General features: G+C 35.2%; 1 protein-coding gene across 2 annotated transcripts in view; it reads right to left on the reverse strand.

The window, feature by feature from the left end:
• The window catches only part of LOC138314561 (5-hydroxytryptamine receptor 6-like), a 35135-nt gene extending 24774 nt beyond the window's left edge, over positions 1-10361 (reverse strand). The window contains exon 1 of one of the 2 annotated variants that reach the window (XM_069254961.1): positions 10224-10361. The gene's annotated coding sequence lies outside the window, so the exon portion shown is untranslated. The remainder of the gene's footprint in view (positions 1-10223) is intronic. The other variant, XM_069254979.1, reaches the window with a different exon arrangement.
• Positions 10362-25748: the final 15387 nt, after the last annotated feature.

The raw sequence follows: 25748 nt of genomic DNA on the forward strand, positions 1-25748 counted from the left end.
TTTATACTTTGTAATTCCTTTGGTTCATCAAACGTTGCAGCATAAATTTCACCAAACTGATACTGCTGAAAACCGAAAACATGTTTTGTTTGTTTGTCTAGATCTACGGAAGGTTTTTGTAGACATTATATAAAATACAGCACCAAACGGCATTAAAGTACGAGTCAGATTTAGAATGGAGTGGTTGAGAGTGTTTTCTAAGAATAGATGGCCAAGTCCTGTGCCATATTGCCGGTAAAACATGCTCTATGCTGACCTAGAAAATGACGAGTTGTATCTATAGTACCATGTACAGGTCGTTATCGATCTATGATGTCGTGTGTATTGTCAACGCCCATCCGGAGTGACAGATAAAAAGTTATTTTTAGAAAATCCTCTCGCCCTTAATTGAAATCTAATGATTCCTTAAGGTAATAAAGTGTATTATGAATAATACTCCATGGAATAAGAATCCAGTGTAGTACGTGGATACGTGGATGTCATTTCCTCGTTTTATAGTCTTTGCTGCCCTTAGTATCAAGGGATATGACGTATTGTTGTAGTCTATGCTGCCCTTAGTATCCAGGATATGACGTATTGTTGACTTTATGTGTGTTTTTGTTGTATGTTTGTAGTGTAGTGTGTTTCGATATCAGTACACCTATTACATGACAATAGTCAATATGACTGATGTGTTAACATGAGAGAGCGGGATAGCAAAATACTTCAGTAATACATTGTTCGAAGTTTATAGACATTTTTTTTCTTTTTTTCTAAGATTAAATGAAACAATTAAGTGATCAAATCATCATGGTCCATTGGTAAAGAATATGTCTTGGCTGCAATCATCATTTATTGCAGAAATCTTATTTACTGAAATCGCTAAAGATGCTTCTATAATTGCAGATGCGACTCGCGAACATGGTTAATGGCTTTGGGTGTTGAGTAAGTGACTAATAACGCGATCAAAATCTATATACGAACTTGATATTTTGTATACACTTACCCTTTTGCAAGACACAATTTAACTTTCCTGAAGACAGTATATTTTAAAAATCGATAAAAACGTATCTTTTTTACTGAATGTAGGTAATAAATAGAGTTGATATGTGGGAGAAAAGCATGATGGCGACGTATTTTTCCGATGAGAAATATGATGAGGGAGCGCATTCTCTGAAAAACCTATCCATTATTTAGTCATCATTGGGGATTACGCCACGTGAAACTGAACCCTGAGTGGTCATGAGTGGCGTCCATTATTGGCATTGCATAGTTATAAATAGAAACGGCAAAAGTTTTTAAACCAATAGGCGACAAAAGTACCATACTCCTATAATAAAATGAGAAAGAGCAAATATCGACTTTCAACCAACGATTACTCGTGACGTAATCTGAAAGACACATTTCTGCCATAAACTGGCGATATTTAGTCCTGACGTAATGCAGCCGGTATTGTTTAACGAGAGCATTCCTTCTCCATACAGGCATTGCAATGAATTTCGAGAAAAGACGGTGCCTTAAGCAAAATTGTGGCATCAATGGGAATTGTATGATTATATTTCCGTGTTTAGGTGGGGATATCGAGGATAAATAGAGTACTAACAAATTAATTACGTCTTGTGTTTGCAAACTCAATTAGACGAATTCCTAGGGACCGTGATAACTGTAAGGTATTTGCTGAAACTATAGATAAACGAATTATTTGGTTATGATTCATTGTTTTAAAATTCCCTGCACATACAAGATCAATATTAGTCTAGTCAAGAAACCCAAAGCGAAAACAGTTTTCATAGCATTGATGAAAATTAATGAAAAAAGGTAAGCTATTTTTGTCTGAATGTATTACATCAGGCACCGGGATCAAGAAACAGACTTAAGTCTTAAACAATCTTAAATTAAGACTTAGCCAATCACAAATGAGGTTACAAAATATTACGTCATATCTGATTGGCTAAGCTAAAACTTATGTCTAAGACTGTTTCATGATCCTGGTGGCTGGTGTTGTTATATTCTAACCAATCAACTCAATAACAACCGGATACATCATTAAAGTTGTGTGTGCCGTATTTTTCGTACTCACAAATCAAGATGAGCTTTTAATATGTTATTCATTACCAAAAGTTACTAACATTTTGAAAATTGCAGTACTTTCAATGCATTGGTTTTAATTTTACAAATACAAATAAGAGCTGAAAATAATTTTTAGCAGTACTGCCAAAAATCATTATATGCACATCTATCGTGAAGCGAAATGAGAATCTACGGTCAGACCATGAAGCCAAATTGTGGTCAACTATTTCACTTCACATTTTTACAGTGTTATTAGTAAATGTTAAGTGATTTCTTCAGGAAAGTTTCCATTTAAACATAAATAAGGCATAAAAAATAGCAAATTATAGTACATAATTTCGGTGTTGTAACTAACGTTTATAAGGCATTTGAAGTCATTTGAATGATTTTTACGGCTTAAGTCATCAAACCTTATGGTTATTAATAGACTAATGAAGCAAAATTAACATGCCAATTTTTTTTGTTCAATTACGGCACATACAACTTTAAGTGGATATCAAACTAAGCTAAACAATATGCATATACAAAGATGTGTTATAAGATGGACACGGCTGATGTCCCCATAGACAGTAGTGACCAGCCTATTATATAATTAATTGATTGGTCAGATTACTACAATGAAGAGATAAGAGATTTGGAGGTTCCCCAACAACAGACTGCTGTTTGTCATGTTTATCAAACTCGAGTTAGTTAATTTTCAAATTGTGAAAAGACACGAGCTTTAGTGAGTGTCTTTTCAAAATTTGAAAATTAACTAACGAAAGTTTAGATAAACATGATATACAACAGTCACGCGTTGGGGAACTTATTCATCCCATAACTTTAACATTATATTTATACCGTGGTGACCAATTTCTCGTCTTCATTCAGGGAAACTTACCACCATACAATGTGCAGTGATATATTTCCGCCATAAAATATTAGTGCATTAATAGAGACCCAATATTCTGTTGTTTAAAACTTTGAATTAGCAATCACATTTCATACAGTAAATACGGGGTTATTTAAAAGGAAATGCGCTATGAAAAGTAGCCCGAAATTGAGAGCCAATTGAAATCAAGAGACCTTGGAGTTGACCAATCAGAGGCACAGTAGGTGTTTACATACTGGAGTGTGTAAACATAAATGATAATCAACTGCTATGGAATTTATCACATGGGGTATCCATTGTGAAACATGCATAGTTATAGGATAAGTGGCCGTCTTTAATAACCATGGAGACTGTGAAGTGAAACAGAAAATGTCTGATGAGACAGAAGTTTACGATAACATTTACCGGCATTATTCTGATTTATCAGACTCAACAGTCACTTATTCAATACATTGTTTGGCTATATATTCTCGATTATTTAATATAAATGACATTCATATGCCTTTATGTATTTCTTTCCGGTTATAAATTTACTCCCAGACTTATTGGTATTGTCCATATATAATCAGATACTACCTTCCGGAGAATGAAGACTTATATTCAAGGTTGTTCCGTCTTTCCGTGATAGGCATGTCATAATGTTCAGTGTACATCAAACAAGAATAATATAATGGCATAATCCTCATTGTTAAATTTTGACAATAAAACTATGTTTAAACTTATCCATGCGCAGAGTCACAAGCATCCCGTTCTTGGATTTGAATTGACTGAAAACACGATGTGAAGATAGCAACTTACATTATTGCTTTAGCCCCTGTTAAAACTAGTGACAGTCTGTATGACTACATATCACTTTCTAAGTGTACTTGTACAACACTAAGTTGATACAAAGTACACATCAGGGCTAACATTAGGTAGTACACTGTACTCGTCCATTGATGTCTAACGTAGGAATTGATTTGAAGACTTTGAAAAATTTGATAACACGAGTGCCCTGCAGGTAGGGCGTTAGAATTGTACCTGCTGCCCCTATTGCATGATCGTAAAAGGCGGCTAAATTTAGGATCTTATCTTTTCTCTTCTTCCTAACTGACTTCATCCTTCCTAATGCCTCCCTTGGCACCGCCTCACTTTTGGCCTTGAGTTGAGCGTTCGCCCCTGTGAGGAAGGCTCTGGGTTCTGTCCCCTGGCCGAGACACACCAAAGCCAATAAAAGTGGTAGTTTCTGCTCCTGCTTAGCGCTCAGCATACAGGGAGTGGGACGACTGGTTCGCCCGTTGTCAGTATAATGTGACCGGGTGAGGTGTGTTGCTGGGTGTCTTCGGAGGCATGCTTCAGTGATATTGCACTATAAAAAGGACAACAGTTACAAGAAGACACTTCATGAATATATGGCAGTCTCTCAAAACATGCGCCTCGCACAACATACACGCAACACGCAGCATACATGGGGGCCCTCTTTACATGACCACAGCTGTTAATAGGACGTTAATTAATTAAACAAACAAACAAATTGATAACACGATAACACAAAACCTTGAGTTTATTGTTTTAAACAATTTTGCTGTCTTAAAGTACTGTGGATTTTATTATTTATCGATTAAACGAATCATATTTGAATAGAAAATATCCAATATTATATTTTGTTTTTAATTTCTATAACCGAAACCTGAACTTCAAATTTGTTCACCCATATCATGGTCATTTCCTTCTTAAACATTTAATTGTTCTAGATCTATTTCGATTTTACCATTCGTAATGGATTTTTAAATAATGGCACGTAAAAACACTACCCTATCATTTTTAAAAATCTGCTCATTCAGGTCGCGTTTATGAAAACATTAGAAACGAATGAAAATACTGCGGACAGAACATTTTAAAACCCCATTGATTAAGATTGATAACGGCTTTTCTATTATAAATTTTCTACTTTAATGTCTAATACCGTAAATCAATCACTTCTACTACTCGTCACGTAACATTTCAAAACATCCACTAAACTGTCAGCTGGTCTGATTACTGCTCATGTGAGGTTAGTTTAGAGGAAATCGTAGACTTTGTTTACAGAGAAGATGACGTTTCTCTTCCTGATGAATGACAAAGTGATGTCTTAGGGCTTCGTGTCTATCCAAGTATGATCTGGAATCAGACAGGGTGACACGTAACGTCCCCTGTATATTTACTGATTGTCTGACTTCTTATTTACAATTTCAGAGGCTTCCTACAGCAAATATATTGGCATACAGTCTACTGAGAATGATTAATGTTTTATTTAATATTTATAGAGTTCAGTGTCTCCATGGGGGGTGGGGGTGGGGGGGTAAGTACCCAGAGCCAAAGTGATAGTCTGACAACGATAGCTAGTCAACTCGGTCTGAAGCTTGCAACCAAAGTATACTTAGTAACACAGATAAGTTATATATTCTGTATTACTGGACACATCTATATAAAGATATCTGCTTAGAAAATCATGGTACACTTGTTTGTGATTTTAAAATGTTTGTATATGATACAATGTATATAATTTTAACAGAAATAATTCGCAATTCACAATGTTAACAAAATTTGACAATTTTGAGACTGATAGGAAGGGGGAAACTTTATCTTAAATTCTAAAATCTAAAAAGCATTATCATATCTACTACAATGCTAAAACAAATAATATTGTTTCAAACAAGCAAGGGAATAGAAAGGTTATGTAAAATGAATTTTGCAAACATGATAAGCTAAATTGTTGCGCTCTGACACATACCAGCAGTAATATTTAATTCTATAGATTCTAGATATTTTATTCAACAATGGCATATTGCAATATCAAACCTCGTAGTAAAATGGAAAGTCCTCACCTCTCCATCAGCCCCTTTCATTGTATAAATCATTTTCTCTCTTACATGTTATTGTACTCTTTGCTAAAATATGTATACTATAAAACTCTTTCATATGGTGATATGAAGGATAGCGATATTCTAACTATTCACAAATGTAAACCCTGAGATTTGCAGAGAATTTTACAACATTTTGTGATCCCAAGGGTAGAATATCCCTATCCTTCATATCCTCATATGAAAGAGTATGTTTAGCTCACCTGGCCCGAAGAGCCGGTGAGCTTACATGTATGTAATGGCGCGGCTTCCGTCGTCCGTCCGTCAATATTTCATTTGAATCGCTACTTGTCAAAGATTTCTGAAAGGATTGTAAGCAAATTTGGTCAGAAAACATCCTTGGGGAAGGGGAATAGAGATGTATAAATTGTGGTTCTGACTCCCTGGGGGCAGGAGAGGCGGAGCCCAATAGGGGAAATAGAGGTTATTTCCTATGAATCGCGACTAATCCCAGAGTTCTGCTTGGAGTGAACCCAAATTTGTTCAGAAACATCCTTGGGGGAAGGAAAATAGAGTTTGTGTAAATTTTGGCTCTGACACCCCGGGGGCAGGAGGGGTGGGGCCCAACATGGGAAAAAGAGATAAATTCTTTAAATCGCTACTATTCATATAGTTTTCTTTGGATTTTAACCAAATTTGGCCCAGAAACAGCCTTGAGGGAAGGGTAACAGAATGTGTAAATTTTTGCTTTGATCCCCAGGAGCATAAAGAGTGGACCCAATAGGGTTATTAGAGGTAAATATTCAAATTCCTTTAGAAAAGAAACAAATATTCTGTATTCAGAACATAACTTAACATTACAAACGAGGTGAACAATACAGGCCCTCTGGGCCTCTTGTTCTCTCCTACCTCGACGTTTTATTGCAATTTTACAACAATTATAACCCACCATTTTGCAATGGGTTCGGAAAAATCGCGACTGCAAATCAATTCGCCAAACAGAAAAAATACGTGATATTGTCAAGGCAAATTCCATTGTTTACATCTTGTTGTGTTGTTCTGAACATGTGTGTATGCATTACAGACAGCCGCCATTTAAATCAAAACAACATTTTATTTATATCCCATAATGCCTTGTAGGGCGTGACGTATGACAGGATAAAAGATCCGGAATGCGGACCGGATCAAACTATAACACATCTTATATAGTAAAACATTCCTAGTTTTAAAAAAATGTTAAAATTTTACCAACAAGAAGTAATTTTGTTAACGCCCTGACGTCACAATGCTGTATTACAAGGGTAGCCATGTAATACAGCATCCAGAGTGTAGTGCATGACCAGCCAGTATTACACCCGTAGGTGTATGTGAAAATTGATATATTGTGCCATTGTGTATTACGATTTGAAGTAGTGTCAATGCCGAGGATTAGTTTAAATCTTAAACACAAATAACAATGATTAAAACGTATTACTAGTTTGTAGGTCGAATTTTATTGGCTTGAATAGTTCGTTTTCAACAGAAAATATTCGAGAAAAAACAGCTTTTAAAATTTGTATAAAATTGACAAAAATAAAACTTTGAACCTTCATTACACTCCCATCTGACCCTACCTCGAAACTAAAATGATCTGTCGACTTCATATCCGATCATGACCGCAAAAAATTAAATTAATTACAAATAAACGTCTTGTCAATGTCACCAGAAATGATTCCCTCTAGAATTTGATCCTTTTCATATTAATCAGATATTTGTAGATTGTTGTAGGAGTCATTGTCTCAAAGACATTTCAAATGTCATGATACTCCATCTTTTCGCTATTTATGATTAAAAACGCCTCCCAATCCCAATAGTTAATGTAAAAACATAATAGTTTCCCTGATCACTAATCTATTACACATATATGTTTTAAGCTTTGTATCGCGGCCAGAGGTGATTGATGCTTTATCTTATGCTTTGAAAGTCGGCGAATATGGACACGAGACTTCGCCTCACGTGAGGACAATATACACTATGTATTGCTGATCCAGTTCGTACTGCAATCAGTCTCGTAAACTATACAATTTGTTTTTTCACTTTTAACTGCCACCAAAAGACCTTATGCAATTTACCAGGCAGCAGACGACTTCTGTTGTATAACGATCGGCCTTGGTATTTAAACATGAGGTTTGTGAGTAGACACATGTCTAAAAACAAAACTACACACTTAGCAAGAGGCGGTTAAACAAGAACAATGAAATGAAGACGGTATATGTACTGATAAACTTTACTATAAAGTTTGTCTACAAACATTATTTATACAAACATGATAGTTAGTTCAAATCGACACATATATTGTTTAAGATATTCAATGGTTTTTATATCATCTATATTGGATTGCGTCTTCGGATGCCTTCATCACATTGACCTTTCAGTGATTAAGTTAAAATTTGTTTGATTATATATTTAACAATTTCTGAATTCACTGGGGAGACGCATACATTTTCATATTTCTTGTCATATGTACATGCCATTAAAATAGCAAGAGCAAGAAGACACAACATGAATATACCGCAGTCTCCCAAAACACGCACCTCGCACAACATACACGCAACACACCGCATACATGGGAGGCCGTCCTTACTTGACCATAGCTGTAAATAGGACGTTAATTAATCAAACAAACAAAGCAAGAAGATGGACGACTTCCTCGTGCTAAGAGTAGCACGTGACCGCGTCCGCACACATCGGTGACGTCATCAAATCTGCTGTTAACAACATTACCATTAACCGTTTACAATGTTTACTTGGTAAGTTAACGCCTCATTAAGTTCGCGCATGTCATTGCTGTCAGTGGACATGCGTACAAGGTGAGGATCGTTACCCGGAACACATATCGAACTGAAGGATGGTTTTTATGTGCGGGTAAAATTATCCTGATGATAATTTACATTTAATGGCAATTCCTGATGTCAAATTCGTATCTCATCAGCATTTTACGTCCAATACAGTCACAAACATGGCCAGTAAAAGAGAAGGGATTATGGTAATATTACATGTAGCGGTTCAGGCAAGTGGATTGTCATTGAAATCCGTTTTGAAGATGATGTAAATCAGTCAGGTTCAATAATATCTACCGTAGCTGATCATGAAAGATCGTTCATGTCGGCCAGCGTGTGAAGATCAAATCGAACTGAATAATCCCGCAATACCACTATAACGGTCCGTTTGAACTTCATCCTTACATTTAACAGGAGATATAACTAGGAATATGTACGTAGATGTAGGAAATAGGTCTGGGATTAAACCCTAAATTTGATACAGGCATATACATCATTATGTGGAGCTTTTCAGTTAGATCGTCCAAGAGATGCTTACAAAAGGAACAGGGAGAGAGGAATAAAACACTGGTAGCTATTATCCAGTAGTTTAGTTATATCTAGTATTTGTTGCACTAAGCAGGGAATACCATATGGAATGAGCAGTACATATCAGGCCCAGGAAGACCTGGAACCTGAATTACTATTGTTAAATGGTTGGTATCAGGACTAGCTAAGACCAGGTGAACAGGAATACCAAATATTGCCTTCTTTATCGATAACGTCAATCATAACATCAAAGCTATCTATTACATCCATCAAAATGTTATACTCAGATCATATGGCATGTAATAAAAAATTTCTCGAGCGACCGCATGTACTAGCATTTCAGTATTGGACGTAAAATGACGTCAGTTACATCTATACTTATATCACTGTAATGACATTTTCTATAAGCTTCTTATGTCTGTATCATTTATAGATACATACACACACTCACACACACTCACATGCACACGTACTATTAAGTATAACTTCCGTTTGTGCTAAAATGTCTACCACTTGATCATGGATTCCATACTGTACATATCAGCAAGTGACGCTCCATTAATATAACTATTAAAGACAAAGCCTCCGTTTTCGTGGTTTATCGAGCAATCCTTATTTTTGTCTATAATTTATTCCGATTATCTTCTGTTGCTTTATGCCAAAAGGCGTACTAGGCATATCGGTTCACATATGATTACACATGATGGTATACATACGTTGTTATCATTATTTATTAAACTAAAACAAATTATCTAATTTCAAAACCAAGTGAACGGGTTTAGGATACTCATGGCCATGTATACGGCTAATATTGGAGGATATAACCTATTTATAATATTCGCTAATTTAATGGTGTGGTAGGGTAACCCAATATACAGTTGTTTTATGACTTATCAGTCAACAGTCAAACTTCCCGAAGTGTTGGGACCAACCCAACGATCTGTTTACCGTGGCCGGAAGCCAAGGGAAACAGATAATAAGGTTGTTCTCTATAGCAGTCAAACTATTAACCGGTCTATAGCTTCTGCGGATTTGTGTGTTTGTAATGGTATTGACACAAATCCACGTGAATAAAAAAATTGCATTATTTATATCTATATAGTCTAGTTACAATAATAACTCAAGAATACTTACGTTGTCATGTCTAAAAAGCGTTGTTAAGGGCATAAGGAAAGGTAGATATCAAATATAATGTCAAATCTTACGTTGTATATATCACGTTCCATATCGATAATATTCCAGAGTCACGTACATCACGTATGTCTACATAACATTAATCATAAAATACAAGTAAACAAACAAAGTCAGAGAGAGTGATTACTTCCGGTGACGTGAGTAGAATTCCGGAGGTTCGTCGATGCTCTTGTATCCGGATTATGAATATCATAAAACAAACGTCTTGAGGAACATGATTACAATCTCCAAATTAAAAGAAGTAATTGGAATCTGAAATTTATATCCCTGTTTCTGTGACATTGTGTAATCTTGTTGACGATGACAACGGCACAAACTGAAAGCGAAATAAAACATACTTCAACTTTACCGATAACGATTTTCAATCTTATGAACGAAAATAAGCGAAGAAAGTGCTAGTATCACAAAAAGTTTTGTTTTCGAGTAATCACTGTTTTTATCTTTTTGTAGGTTTCCGATTATTTTATGCGTTATACATGCATTTATCATATCATTTTTGTCCAAAACAAACATAACTACCATTCTTAATATCTTACCGTACCACTCAAAAGACGTCAAATTTACAATTTGTGGACTTGCTGTATAAATACCCTTTCAGACAGGACCTCCCATATGTATTATGTTATAAAAATAATTGCTCGCGATGAGAATTTGATATTTTATATGGTTCAGTTGTTTTGCTTAGTAGGTTGGCGATATCAAACAAGTACGATAAAATGCATACAAACGTTATAATAATCATTTCATAATCATTAATTTGCTCCTTAAAGCAGTAATAGGCACCATTTGTAGCTCGTAAAAGACGGCAAATCATTCATTTCTGTCTGAAAGTCTGTTGAGCATTACAATATTGAGACTTATACTATGGCCACTTTATTTTTATTTTGATACTGGACCGACTGATTTTGATCCAGTTAAGTGACAACATTTGTATTTAGTATGACAGTATATATCTAAATCACTTTTCATTCCAGGAAAAATCATTTTTAAATGTAAAAGTGAATCTATTTTGTGATTAAGAGCGGGTGTTGTTTCTTAACATAAAAATACTATTCTCATGAACGCATAAAAGTGCACACATAAGATTTAAGCAACACGTTTGATCGAAGATATTTGTATTATGTTTGCGTTGTCTGTATGACTGTCGACAGAACACGATGGTTTCACAAATAAAGTTCAGAACCATGTATTGACAACAAGCATTATATACAAATCAACTAAAATGGTTTTGCGAAGAAAAAGACTTGCTCAGTTTTGAATTTGACATGATTTTGTGTATTGAAGTATTATGATTTAGCTGAAATAACTCAGAATTAACAGCTTGGATGTAAATAGACTATCCATTTTTACAAGTGCAATAACCACCGCCGGTTTCACTTACATCGACGGAGGGGATGATTTTCTTATTTATTCAGACGGTTTGCTCAATGTCGAGTCACTATTTCCGACATATGACTTTAGAGAAAACGACATTACCAATCGGATATCGCTAACGTCTCCACCGCCGTAATAGTGCTAAACCTATATAAGGTACCCCTCAGGAATATCACGGTGTCTCAATTGACTTATCGTAAGATTCGAACGGAGGTAAAGACGACACTGCTATTGTCTGGCTATCATATCTCTAAATCCAAATACATAAACAATATTATCTGGCCATCATATCTCTAAATCCAAATACCTAGACAATATTGTCTTACCATCACTTAAGAGATTAAAAATCGATCATTTTACCAGTACAAATTAACCTCCATTATCTAAGTGATGTAAACTAAAACTGATAGGTTCAAGAGAAGGGTAAATTGATATCTTTCGAGGCAAAATAAAAATTCAAGAACAAATAAATCATGATGGTATTCCCTCTTGTATTAGTTAAATACATTCGATCTTTGTAGGAATGATGTTGAAATGCACAGATACATGTTGCCCCTATTGCATCAAAAAACGTATTTGCTCTTCCTCCCAAATAATTTCTACTAACGTCTCCCTTGACTCGACCTTTCGTTTGGCCTCCCGGTGAGCGTTCGGCCGTATGATGAAGGAAGTGGGATCTGTTATCTGGGACTGCTCCTGCTTAGCGTTCAGCATAAGGTAGTGGCACGATCAGTTTGTTAGTGTCGTATAATGTGACCAAATATGGTGGGAGTTTCCACAGCACCAATATACTGCAGCCTCCGAAATTATACAGACATTCACTTAAAAATACAAGGATGACTATCCTTAAACGATACTAGTTGTTAAATGCACCATCCAACCAAGTGTTCGTGTTATGTCTTCGGCAGGCGTGATTCAGTGGGATAGCACTATAAAAAGGCAGTAGTTCCATTATTACAAGGGGACACAACATGAATATACCGCAACCTCCCAAATTATAGACACATGGGAAGTCTCCTTAAATCACCCTGGCAGTTAATAGGACGGTTAGCATTATAAACCAAACCAATCGATCTTTGACCGACCTAAAGAATTTTTGTTATTTTAATAAGACAAAGCGTCCTGTTACCGGTTTAATAATGCTCTCATCTGAAGCTTATCTGATACGTGTGTAAAATGTATGCTTTGTGGGGGCTATATTGTGTATCCATATTGTGTCTCATAACATTTGAACCCTGCCCTTTTTGAAGTTTTATCTCACTGATGCATGACCCAGGGAAAGATGGCGGAATAAATAAAACCGCTTATAAGTTCTATTTTTTACAATATGCAGAATGATCGTTTTTGTGAGTAGACACTAAAGGTAGCGTAGTTTGGTTGGTTCTGTATTAATGAAATAACACATGATAACAAATGACACAATGACTTAATTTCTGGTCCCAAGAGCAGATAAATATATGAAATAAAAGACTCGATAGACCGTTTTATTACTGCGTTTACGTGACACATCGGTTCTTGGTAAATTTGCATATATATATATTGGCGTACGTATAAGTTACTTAAACATCGTGTTCAATTTATTTGTTTTGCTTTTGTAAATGTTGATTTCGATACCATGTGTTTCCTTATAAACTATACAACCTACCGTTTTATGTATCTTCTTTGGTATCTATTTGAGGGAGCCTTAGTGTTATCACTTCCACGTAATCGTGATGCATCGTGGTGCATTGCAATTAAATGGTACACACCAGAAATAGTCATTTGCAGGTTTTGGAAGAAGGTGCGTCGTCAGATTAAAGATTCGTCTGCAGCTTTTTTCCGATAGTGCTCAGACTGATTAAAGAGTCATTTCAAGGAAGGTGTTCAGAAACGTGTAATCAATGTAAATTGAATATTCTAATTGCATTGAAGCACCGACTGACTGTCCCGGTAGAAATTTAATTGAAAAACCGAAATACCGATCGCACTCACTATAAGTAATTAATTTCAACAAATTTGGGCCGTCAGATGTAAACTGTAACAGTGTTTCAGTGTAATTATACTAATCAATAGGATTGTCAATCATTTCTGGCCAACCTATTAGACTTCCAATAAGCCGTAAATACTAGTGAAACTAGTATATCCTAATAGAAAAGACCAAGTATAAAATCAAAGGCCTTTGTCTGGTACTTAATGCATCTATTGCTATTAAATATAAAAAATAAAAAGTGCTTATATCGAAACATTCAGCACAGGATTCGAACGATTTGAAGTGTGTGATAGATCTTACGATGCAATCACTTTTAGTACAAGAACTGTGCCTAAGCAGTCCCTACCTTCTTTACGGTATTGGTTTTATAATTCTATCAGAGCCGCCATCATGTTATTCTATGTAAATGTATATACAACTTATTTATTCGGATTGGAAAGGTCAACAAATTACAAACAATAGAATAATTGCCAGACGACAGAGTAAAATCCGAAAGAATAGGACAACGGCCTTACCATCGAGATATATCCATGTAAATTACTTTTTAGGTCATCTGACCCGAAAGGTAAGGATGACCTTTTGTCATCATGTTTCGTTTATCATCATAAGAAGTCCGCCGTCCGCCTTGCGTAAATTTTTTTATTCCAACGACTTCTTCTCAATAACCGAAAGGCCCAGAGTACTGATATTTGGATTGGGACATGCTGGGATCAATGTTTACCAATTTTGTTCAATTTTGTTTCATTCAAGGTCACAGAGGTCAAAAGGCTAAACTCTTTAAACTACTTCTTCTCAAGAATCGAAAGGCCCGAGCTACTCATATATGGCCTGCGACATGCTGGAATGAAGTGCTAGCAAGTTTGTACAAAAGAATGACATTGAAGGTCATCTCATTCAAGGTCACAGGGTCAAATAGGCAAAATATTTAAACGACTTCTTGTAAATAACACAGAGGCCTAGATGCTAAATATATGACTTGTAACATGGTGGGGACGAAGGGACCGTCATTTGTGGTCTAATTCCTCAAATATATTAGAACCTGAACTTCTTCCCTTCAAAGAGTTCTTTGTATTACCTTAATTGTTTGCCACAACAATATTTTAAGGCGTTGTATTGTGCCAATAGTCAGGTGGCCGTTAAGGCTCATGGGCCTCTTGTTTTGTTCTTGTTCACGTTTGACGTCTCCGTAGAACTGGTGTGCACTATGTGGTTGTAGTGGTAAAGGGATAACTTGTCATTGTGGTTGTAGTGGTAAAGGGATAACTTGTCATTGTGGTTGTAGTGGTAAAGGTATAACTAGTCATTGTGGTTGTAGTGGTAAAAGGATAACTTGTCATTGTGGTTGTAGTGGTAAAGGGATAACTAGTCATTGTGGTTGTAGTGGTAAAGGGATAACTTGTTATTATGGTTGTAGTGGTAAAGGTAGAACTATTCATTGTGGTTGTAGTGGTAAAGGGATAACTTGTCATTGTGGTTGTAGTGGTAAAGGGATAACTTGTCATTGCGGTTGTAGTGGTAAAGGGATAACTAGTCATTGTAGTTGTAGTGGTAAAGGGAAAACTAGTCATTGTGGTTGTAGTGGTAAAGGGATAACTTGTTATTGTGGTTGTAGTGGTAAAGGTATAACTAGTAATTGTGGTTGTAGTGGTAAAGGGATAACTAGTCATTGTGGTTGTAGTGGTAAAGGGATAACTTGTCATTGTGGTTGTACTGGTAAAGGGATAACTAGTCATTGTGGTTGTAGTGGTAAAGGGATAACTAGTCATTGTGGTTGTAGTGGTAAAGGGATAACTAGTCATTGTGGTTGTAGTGGTAAAGGTATAACTAGTCATTGTGGTTGTAGTGGTAAAGGTATAACTAGTCATTATGGTTGTAGTGGTAAAGGGATAACTTGTTATTGTGGTTGTAGTGGTAAAGGGATAACTAGTCATTGTGGTTGTAGTGGTAAAGGGATAACTTGTTATTGTGGTTGTAGTGGTAAAGGGATAACTTTCAATGTGGTTGTAGTGGTAAAGGGATAACTTGTCATTGTGGTTGTAGTGGTAAAGGTATAACTTGTCATTGCTGTTGTAGTGGTAAAGGTATAACTTGTCATTGTTGTTGTAGTGGTAAAGGGATAACTAGTCATTGTGGTTGTAGTGGTAAAGGGATAACTTGTCATTGTGGATGTAGTGGTAAAGGGATAACTAGTTATTGTGGTTGTAGTGGTAAAGGGATAACTTGTCATTGTGGTTGTAGTGGTAAAGGGATAACTTGTCATTGTGGTTGTAGTGGTAAAGGGATAACTTGTCATTGTGGTTGTAGTGGTAAAGGGATAACTTGTCATTGTGGTTGTAGTGGTAAAGGGATAACTTGTCATTGTGGTTGTAGTGGTAAAGGGATAACTTGTCATTGTGGTTGTAGTGGTAAAGGGATAACTTGTCATTGTGGATGTAGTGGTAAAGGGATAACTTGTCATTGTGGATGTAGTGGTAAAGGGATAACTAGTTATTGTGGTTGTAGTGGTAAAGGGATAACTTGTTATTGTGGTTGTAGTGGTAAAGGGATAACTTGTCATTGTGGTTGTAGTGGTAAAGGGATAACTTGTTATTGTGGTTGTAGTGGTAAAGGGATAACTTGTCATTGTGGTTGTAGTGGTAAAGGGATAACTTGTCATTGTGGTTGTAGTGGTTAAGGGATAACTAGTCATTGTGGTTGTAGTGGTAAAGGGATAACTTGTCATTGTGGTTGTAGTGGTAAAGGTATAACTTGTTATTGTGGTTGTAGTGGTAAAGGGATAACTTGTCATTGTGGTTGTAGTGGTAAAGGGATAACTAGTCATTGTGGTTGTAGTGGTAAAGGGATAACTTGTTATTGTGGTTTGTAGTGGTAAAGGGATAACTTGTTATTGTGGTTGTAGTGGTAAAGGGATAACTTGTCATTGTGGTTGTAGTGGTAAAGGGATAACTTGTCATTGTGGTTGTAGTGGTTAAGGGATAACTTGTCATTGTGGTTGTAGTGGTTAAGGGATAACTTGTCATTGTGGATGTAGTGGTAAAGGGATAATTTGTCATTGATTTTGTAGTGGTAAAGGGATAACTTGTCATTGTGGTTGTAGTAGTAAAGGGATAACTAGTCATTGTGGTTGTAGTGGTAAAGGGATAACTTGTCATTGTGGTTGTAGTGGTAAAGGGATAACTTGTTATTGTGGTTGTAGTGGTAAAGGGATAACTTGTTATTGTGGTTGTAGTGGTAAAGGGATAACTTGTCATTGTGGTTGTAGTGGTAAAGGTATAACTAGTCATTGTGGTTGTAGTGGTAAAGGGATAACTTGTTATTATGGTTGTAGTGGTTAAGGGATAACTTGTCATTGTGGATGTAGTGGTAAAGGGATAACTTGTCATTGTGGATGTAGTGGTAAAGGGATAACTAGTTATTGTGGTTGTAGTGGTAAAGCGATAACTTGTTATTATGGTTGTAGTGGTTAAGGGATAACTAGTCATTGTGGTTGTAGTGGTTAAGGGATAACTTGTCATTGTGGATGTAGTGGTAAAGGGATAACTAGTTATTGTGGTTGTAGTGGTAAAGGGATAACTTGTTATTGTGGTTGTAGTGGTAAAGGGATAACTTGTCATTGTGGTTGTAGTGGTAAAGGGATAACTTGTTATTGTGGTTGTAGTGGTAAAGGGATAACTTGTCATTGTGGTTGTAGTGGTAAAGGGATTAACTTGTCATTGTGGTTGTAGTGGTTAAGGGATAACTAGTCATTGTGGTTGTAGTGGTAAAGGGATAACTTGTCATTGTGGTTGTAGTGGTAAAGGGATAACTAGTCATTGTGGTTGTAGTGGTAAAGGGATAACTTGTCATTGTGGTTGTAGTGGTAAAGGGATAACTTGTCATTGTGGTTGTAGTGGTAAAGGGATAACTTGTCATTGTGGTTGTAGTGGTAAAGGGATAACTTGTCATTGTGGTTGTAGTGGTAAAGGGATAACTTGTCATTGTGGTTGTAGTGGTAAAGGGATAACTTGTCATTGTGGATGTAGTGGTAAAGGGATAACTTGTCATTGTGGTTGTAGTGGTAAATGGATAACTTGTCATTGTGGTTGTAGTGGTAAATGGATAACTTGTCATTGTGGTTGTAGTGGTAAATGGATAACTTGTCATTGTGGTTGTAGTGGTAAAGGGATAACTTGTCATTGTGGTTGTAGTGGTAAAGGGATAACTTGTCATTGTGGTTGTAATGGTAAAGGGATAACTTGTCATTATGGCACTAATTGGTTGTAGTGGTAAAGAGATAAATTGTCATTATGGCACAAATTTTATGTTTTCTTTTAGTTATGGGGGCCTTTATACAGAAAATAACGAGAGAGATCGCTCGATCACGAGAAGAAAACGCTATGTCATTAATGCATTTTGTCATTCGTGGGACCTCATTTTTGTCTTGATGTTTTCCTAGATTAATAAACAATCTATCCCTAATTACACATCGTCTTTGATCTTCCACCATAAACCCGGTATCCTGGTGGCTGTCGTATAGATTTTTGTGTTTATGTATCTACTACCAGTCCATCGGCACGTAAATACTCGCGAGTATCACAAGCGATATATTAAGCCTGTTTACCCAGCCTTCTGCTGAATAGACGAATCAATTCTTACCTGTCAGAAGACAGTCTCAAGCTTCCCCTCGACAGCTAAATATCGATTGATTCATATACTCGCTACTTTTGACGAGTAACAAAATTATCTTACACTGTTACATCGTGGTAACGCAAGTCCACACTAAAATTATATTTACACCAGCAAAACAAAGCTACTATTTGATTCTAACCCTTCAATCATCACCGTTTACCTTGTATATTTGCTGAGCGTGTTTAATTTGACGGTTTAATTAGTGTCTAGACAGACATCATGTGTAGTTTATCTATAGATAAATGGACATTAAAGTTTCGTTTTCCCATTTTTTCTTTACTTTCTTTTATTAATTTGCAAAATTGTATATGGACATATTATACGCGTTATATATAGAATGTAGTAAACATTCTTGGTGCATTGTATGGGATATTGTATATAGATAGTAATTGACAGTTAAGTATCGTAGAGTACCTCCCAAAACAGAATTGGTACTCCTAGACGGACAACTCTCAATTTTAGGAAAGGTTCAAAAATAAAGAACAAAAGGGGACAAAAAAATAAAGTCAAAGGCAAAAAGGAATTAATTGAAAACAAATGTATTCCCTCCGTGGAGCCTATTTGGAAAGATATATAGACACAGCATTGGAAATAATGGATTTGTTTTACGGCATACTTAGAGACATACATTAAGAAACTTATTATGTCTACAAAATAACTGTCGATCAATTTCATTATTCTAATTTAGATATGAATAAAGAGACACATTCCTGCGTCCATTAATTTCGTATCAAAACAACAATTGCCCGACACATTATGGAAGTCACTCTACTGTTGCCAAAGACATTAACTTTTAATCTGCAGCTAACGAAAAACCTACATTTTCCTCTTAAGGGTTGACTTCCATTCGTAATATGAGCTTTTAGAATAATTTCGTCCAATTTCTATGACAAATCACCTGCACCGATACGTACATCGTTGACTAATTCATATGCATTTCATGACTGAGCCAACCACTTTGGTAGGCGGCCATTATTTGGTATCATTGAGATGGAAGGGTAAACGGTAGTCCGTTATTATTCTACCAATCAGTATCTGATCAGGAGAGGGGACAAACACAGCATCTTAATCTAAACACTCTGTGGATAAAGTGTAGGAATATAAGTAACCAATCAGTATCTGATCAGGAGAGGGGACAAACACAGCATCTTAATCTAAACACTCTGTGGGTAAAGTGTAGGAATACTTCTTACTTTAACTGTCTTGTTATTTAGAGAACTATCAAAAAGGCCCAATAATACGTAACTTTCAGTTTGTATTGTAATCACAACAATAGCAGGAAAATTACCACGTTCTCTCTCTGCATAAAATGTTGACTAAAGCCAGATAAGTTGTTGTAGAGACCAAATGTGAAGTTTCGAAAAAAATATTTAAAAAAAAAATAAAATAATTATTGTAGCCTACAATAAATACAAACTAAAACGGAAAAAAAAGAAGTTCATATAAAGTCTCGCTTTCCGGAAAATATCACGTGATCCGATCGACTTCGCATGGGAAAAACCAGAAACAAACATGTTATCGGCCGTAGAAAATTAGTAGGCCAATGATTATACGAAAAGTTTCGGTAATTGTCAGTTTTGCAATAGCGACAGTTTCAAGATGGCAGGCATATTTGACCATTCAATATCATAGGTTTATCTGCACGGAATGATATCATAATACACGTCTTTCATATTGAAAAGTTACGTATATTGGTCCTTTATCAAAATGTACTATTTTGCGTGATCCTTTTATTTCCTTTTGGTTTATAGTATTTAGTCTCGTCTGGTATCCATTATAAAGTCTAATGTTGTCTCGTTTTATATCAGGACTTTTTATCTTTTGAAATGTTAATTCTAACCAATCACAAACCTACATACTTTCTTGGAAGATTAACACGGTGCCCAACTTCAAAGCCATAGTATATCGTATTCGATTCTTTTGATATGATTCAATAGACCAAACTGCCTATTTCATCGGTCGTCACACTCAGGCTCTTCAGCTTTGCGATGACATAATGTTGGAGTGGGTATAACGACCCATGGGATATCGAAGATGAGTGGGATAGTGCTGAATCGAAATGCGTTGATCTCTCTAGATTAATGAAAATATCCAGGTTCATATATACATAGTCTTGACCTAACGCATAGAATGTTGGTATTTTCTGAAATTCATTTAAAATAAAAAAAAAAGTGCAATTAAAAAAAAAACCGCAAGAATTATTCAATTTATACGTATAAATATCCTATATGATTCAATTTTAGAATTAAGTAGGACAATTTATTTGGTATGACATCACTTCGGTTTATACTTTGCATAGAACTATATACATTAAAGATCAAGTTATATATTTTCTGTCATGCCATGTTTGTGCTGTCATGTCTATGTAATATATTCCGACATACATTATAGAAATAGTTCCATACTTACTCTGGTATATTTAATAAACTAATTTTGATGAATTAGTTTAATGATGAATTTGCGTGACTTCAAAGGTCAAAGAGTCATCCAGTATGGCGTGATTTCAAATATCAGCTATATTCAGTTGAACATGAATCACCGCAGGCTCGCATGGTTCCTGTGTGAAAAACATTAAAACTTGATTTGTACTGAGCAGTTCTTTCATTCTACAATTAAAAGTATGGTCGTATTATTTTTCTTATTCTAAATTACTCAATTCCCCTGAACATGACAACTACTACCAGGAATTTGCTATTATTTCAAACCTGAAGTGGTCAATGATGAGAGTGCACTTGGAATTTAGCGTTGTATCTATATAGCATAAACAAAATCTGCTCATGTAAATCCCTTATATTCATTCTTAGACTCTTTTCCCGTGTAATCATTAGGCATTTATACCAACCAATAGGAAGCGATGTTACAAACGGCCACGTCATTTTTTTTTTTTTTTTTTTGATGGGCTGATAAAAACATTTTTGAAGCAAATGAAAACTCTCGTTACAAGCAAAATTTAATTATTTCAATATGCAACTAAGTTGGGCTTGTTTAATATAGAGGAGGTAGTGTGATAGCTGTAAATCCATCAAAGAGTTTATAACAGGAAGAAAGCGTCATCACAGACATAATCTTGTTTTGATATGGCGAAGAAAATGTCCAATTACATTAATCGAATACAATTTAATAACTTCAAGAATTTAATGATAAACATAATTACATCATATAATGGAGATATTAAAGGAAATCATTATGTAGGCGAACTTGCTTATCACCAATTTGGACTATTTTATTACATTACATGATCGTCACCCGACATCCACTGATGTTTTCGTATTTTAGTATGATGCAACATCCCGCGCCCAAACATGCTTAATATTGCACTGTTAAAACATAAACACAATCGATGTATTGCATCTGCCATTGTCTCTTTTAGCTGTAAGATGCTTTGGAATCGTACCTCATTTCTCATTATTGTGGATACATCGTCTTCTATGGACAGTAATGAATAATATTATTTTAAGGTTCTACTCTGCCAACGAATGGTAATTTCAACTATTAAAGTCAATTATTATTTTTCTTCAGTAACAAAGTTATTTCTTTACACTATTACGATAATTGAAAATTTATGACACTATGGCACTAAGCCCTATATGGAATTAGGTACGCATTACGCAGACAATAAAAAAATACACATTATTCTATATGCATATAAATGTGTTATTTAGACATATGTATACGATTAAACATCAATTATTGCCCAACTGACTAATATGATTATGTTCTGGAGGCGGGGCCAAAGAGTCAACTTAAAATTCAGATTTAAAAAATCTTTTTATTATTACTGATATCAATACCTGGGTGGAAATTCCGTGTTTTGATCGCGATCAAATCGTATTCTATATGTATTTGAATGTGTTAATTAGACATATATGTATAGGATTAAACATGAGTTATTGTCCAAATGATTGATATATAATATGCTCTGAAGGCGGTCGAGCATCATAAAGCGTGAACTGGACGCCGCGTACACGTTATTAGAGTGTAGTGTAAAGACGGGATATTAAACGATAGATTCCCACCTATTTCCATCTAATATTTTGTCTCTGCAACTATCTTACATTTATCTTATTTTGATGGTCTGCATAAGGTCTAATATTCGTAATAATTACAATATAAATATTTATCTAGTAATTGCTTCTTCATTGCATTAATTAGAGGTTTCAAACGCTTGTTGGAAATCTCTATATATGTTATAAGCTTGTATTTCGAGTTAATCGATAAATGTGATATTAACTAATAAAATCCAGGAATAATATAAAAAAAATGAAAATGTTTGTGGTGAATGAAAGTTGAGCACAAATATATGAGAACCTATATGAAAAATATTGTTTTGGAGATGTAAAAAAATATAATTAAAATAAAAATATGGATTGGAACGGAGGTATTGCTAAAATCTGATAATGCTATTTTCAAATTAATTTGTGCTGTCAGTAAAGAAAATGAGGTATTAGTGAAACAAAAAAATGAATGCAACGACTTCGTCACGCAGGCAATAACGTGTTTCCTGGTGAGCATTGGATTCTTTACAAGCGATAATTTAGCAAATACGGTTTTCTTTGACCTGCAAAGCTTTCAACAAAACACCCAAATCCACCAGAGGAGCATTGCATGATCAGAATGAAACACTGCGCATTTAAACATGAAACACGTTTCACTCCAGGGAACACATTAGCCAATCGACACCGCCTACTGACAATTGTCCTGCATTTCGATTTCCATGAAATCAATGTTTATTCTGACAACATCATCTAACTCATTTCTGTCTAGAATTTAAAACAAAAATCGAAACGAGTATCAAAAATCTATTAAAATGAAGCAAATGACAGATTATGTTTGCATTTGTCTCTTTTCGTTTAGTGTTTTTAAATCAACCTATCAGTTGCATTTCGGACCAAATCGCTAAAAACCAAATGCCGCCTTGATAAATTACAATCTAAAATTATAACACGCACATCGTTAAGTAATAAAACGGCAAATTAATGCAACGAAATAGAACGTCATAGAACATTAATAAACAACTAAACAAACGGCCTGTTGTAACGCATTCGTGACATCATATATTGGCGTTTGACACGAAAACACATTATTTAACAGTTCTCAGTTCTCTGAGTAAAAAAAAACCAATTAATGAAATACTCAACACAGGTATGTGTACGTGTTTCACATCTACAAAAAATGACCCTTACGCGACAGTGCTCGTGTTTGTATCTCATCAACACCACATCGGTAAACACTTGATAATTAGTTCATGCATATTTGATGTCCGCACGCAATGACTAGGCCAACACGTACTAAAGTGCTAGTTCAATTCATCAGTTAAAGCATTATATATTTGATATGGTTCTAAGAATACTTTCTACCTAGGCAAATCAATTCCTTGTAATCACTGAGGTTCAAATCAAACGACACCGGTTAAATCGTAAAACAATATCACATGGTTTTCTTGGTTTACCAGAACAATGATGATAATGCGGCGAAAATCGTGATCGTTGGTAATCGTCTCGCATCATCAATGTTTGAATATGTTGTATTTATTTATTTATTTATATTTATTTATTTATTTATTTATTCATTCATTCATTCATTTAGTTATTTATTTTATTTTTTTTCTGCAATTTTTTAATACCCATTTTGACCCTTATAGATATCAATTGGTATACTTTACAAAGAAAAAGGAAACCTGCGATTTTGTCCATTCTACAGGACCCACGGCTTACTTTACATGGTACCGTCGTGGCTGGTGTTTACACGGCTGGGAATAGCATATACAAGTCGATACGTTTAATCAATGCAAAATGTCTAATATAAAACATTATCCAATTGATTGTAGAATTTTTATCCGGATAATACTGTGAAAAGGGTAGCAAAAATTTACGTAACGTCTGCATTAATCATTTTACTTAAGGGGAAAAAACCAATGTCTTGATAACTAAAACTTTGCATAACAATATTGTTTTTCTTTGATAGTGACAATGAATGTTGCAGCTGTCACTCTTGTAAAGCAAGGTAGCATCGACTGCCAGTTACATAGCACTGCGAATTAGTCTGTACTTACAAATTTCAATCTATTACGTATTGACGTCATACCAACTTTTAATGCTTCTACAAGTATTGATGCACTACTACCAAGTTAACACTTTTCAATGCTACTAGATATTCACAACAACACGTTTTAATTCTACTTTATATTCACAACAACACTTTGATCTGTGATCCGGAATAAAAACTTGCGCATAAAGCGTACTTAAAGTCGATAAAATATACAGGTATTACTGCTATTGAAAATGAGCAGGGCCCAGTGTTACCCTTGGTTTACGATTATATTCCAATGATTTTTTTCATAATCACTGGGGGAATAACCTGATTTGAAGTATAAATATGTGAGTCTGTTCGCCACAATGCTGATTGATACGCTATTTCGCCATAGAAGACAACATTTTAAAAACTTTACTGGTTATTTTCGTGGGTCATTGATATGGTAAATGGATGAATTTCGATTTCGCCAAATTAACACTTCTAGATTATAAAAGAGTGACCCGCGAAAAGCCATGTATATGGTATGTATTTGAACTAATCGTTATTTGGAACATTTTCAAAAATGCCATCCAAAGCTCCAAGTGCATATAAAACATGATTTGTTTAAGAGAAATGTGTATCGGATGTCAATCTTCTGTTTCGTTTGTAAATATCGATGTTCATAAAAACAGAATACGGGTTTTCAACGTGTTGATATCGCGTTGTACAGTAGTGTGGATATTGTATCTTAGTGTGAGATTTTAATATCGACCTTGAAACTTAACAATTGATAATAAATATCGAGATTTAGAAGTTTTATGAATTGTTAACGGAGGAATAATATGTCATAAAGGCGATTTATCGCATATACGGATAACTCTGTGATGCTAAAATCCAACTGGGTTAGCAAACGGATTGTTATCACTTCTTTGTGGTTACACTGTAATGATATTCGGCTTATCTAGCACGTTAAAGGATTCTGAAGTAACAAAGCTACCATGTAAGTTTATATATATTTCAAGTACCTTTGTCGATAAACAATCTTCTGAATGTAATAAACACATTTTCCTTTGGATATCTGAGGTACAGTTTGTTTAATGTGTATTTCCTGGTTTTATTGCTTGCCTTTAAATTTTATACAATTATGCAAACATAGAGAAAAGATAGTCTGATAACTCAATTCCAAGGATCTATGGTCGAAAACTGAAAACGAATCGATTTTCGATCAATTACTGAATACGTTGTGACTAAACTCTAAACCCAAATAATCCTAACCAGCAGTGTTACATGTAAACAGACCAATATTACACCACCATTTGGGCGAATTTTGTAGAATTCATTTAATAAATTGGAATTGCTACGGGTTTCCGTCCCATTGTAATTTTACTGCAATGGTGATATTTAAAATACAACAAACGTCATCCCAAAGCTTTAGGAATCAC

The sequence above is a fragment of the Argopecten irradians genome, chromosome 1, assembly GCF_041381155.1.
Source record: "Argopecten irradians isolate NY chromosome 1, Ai_NY, whole genome shotgun sequence".
NCBI classification, from domain to species: Eukaryota; Metazoa; Mollusca; class Bivalvia; order Pectinida; family Pectinidae; genus Argopecten; species Argopecten irradians.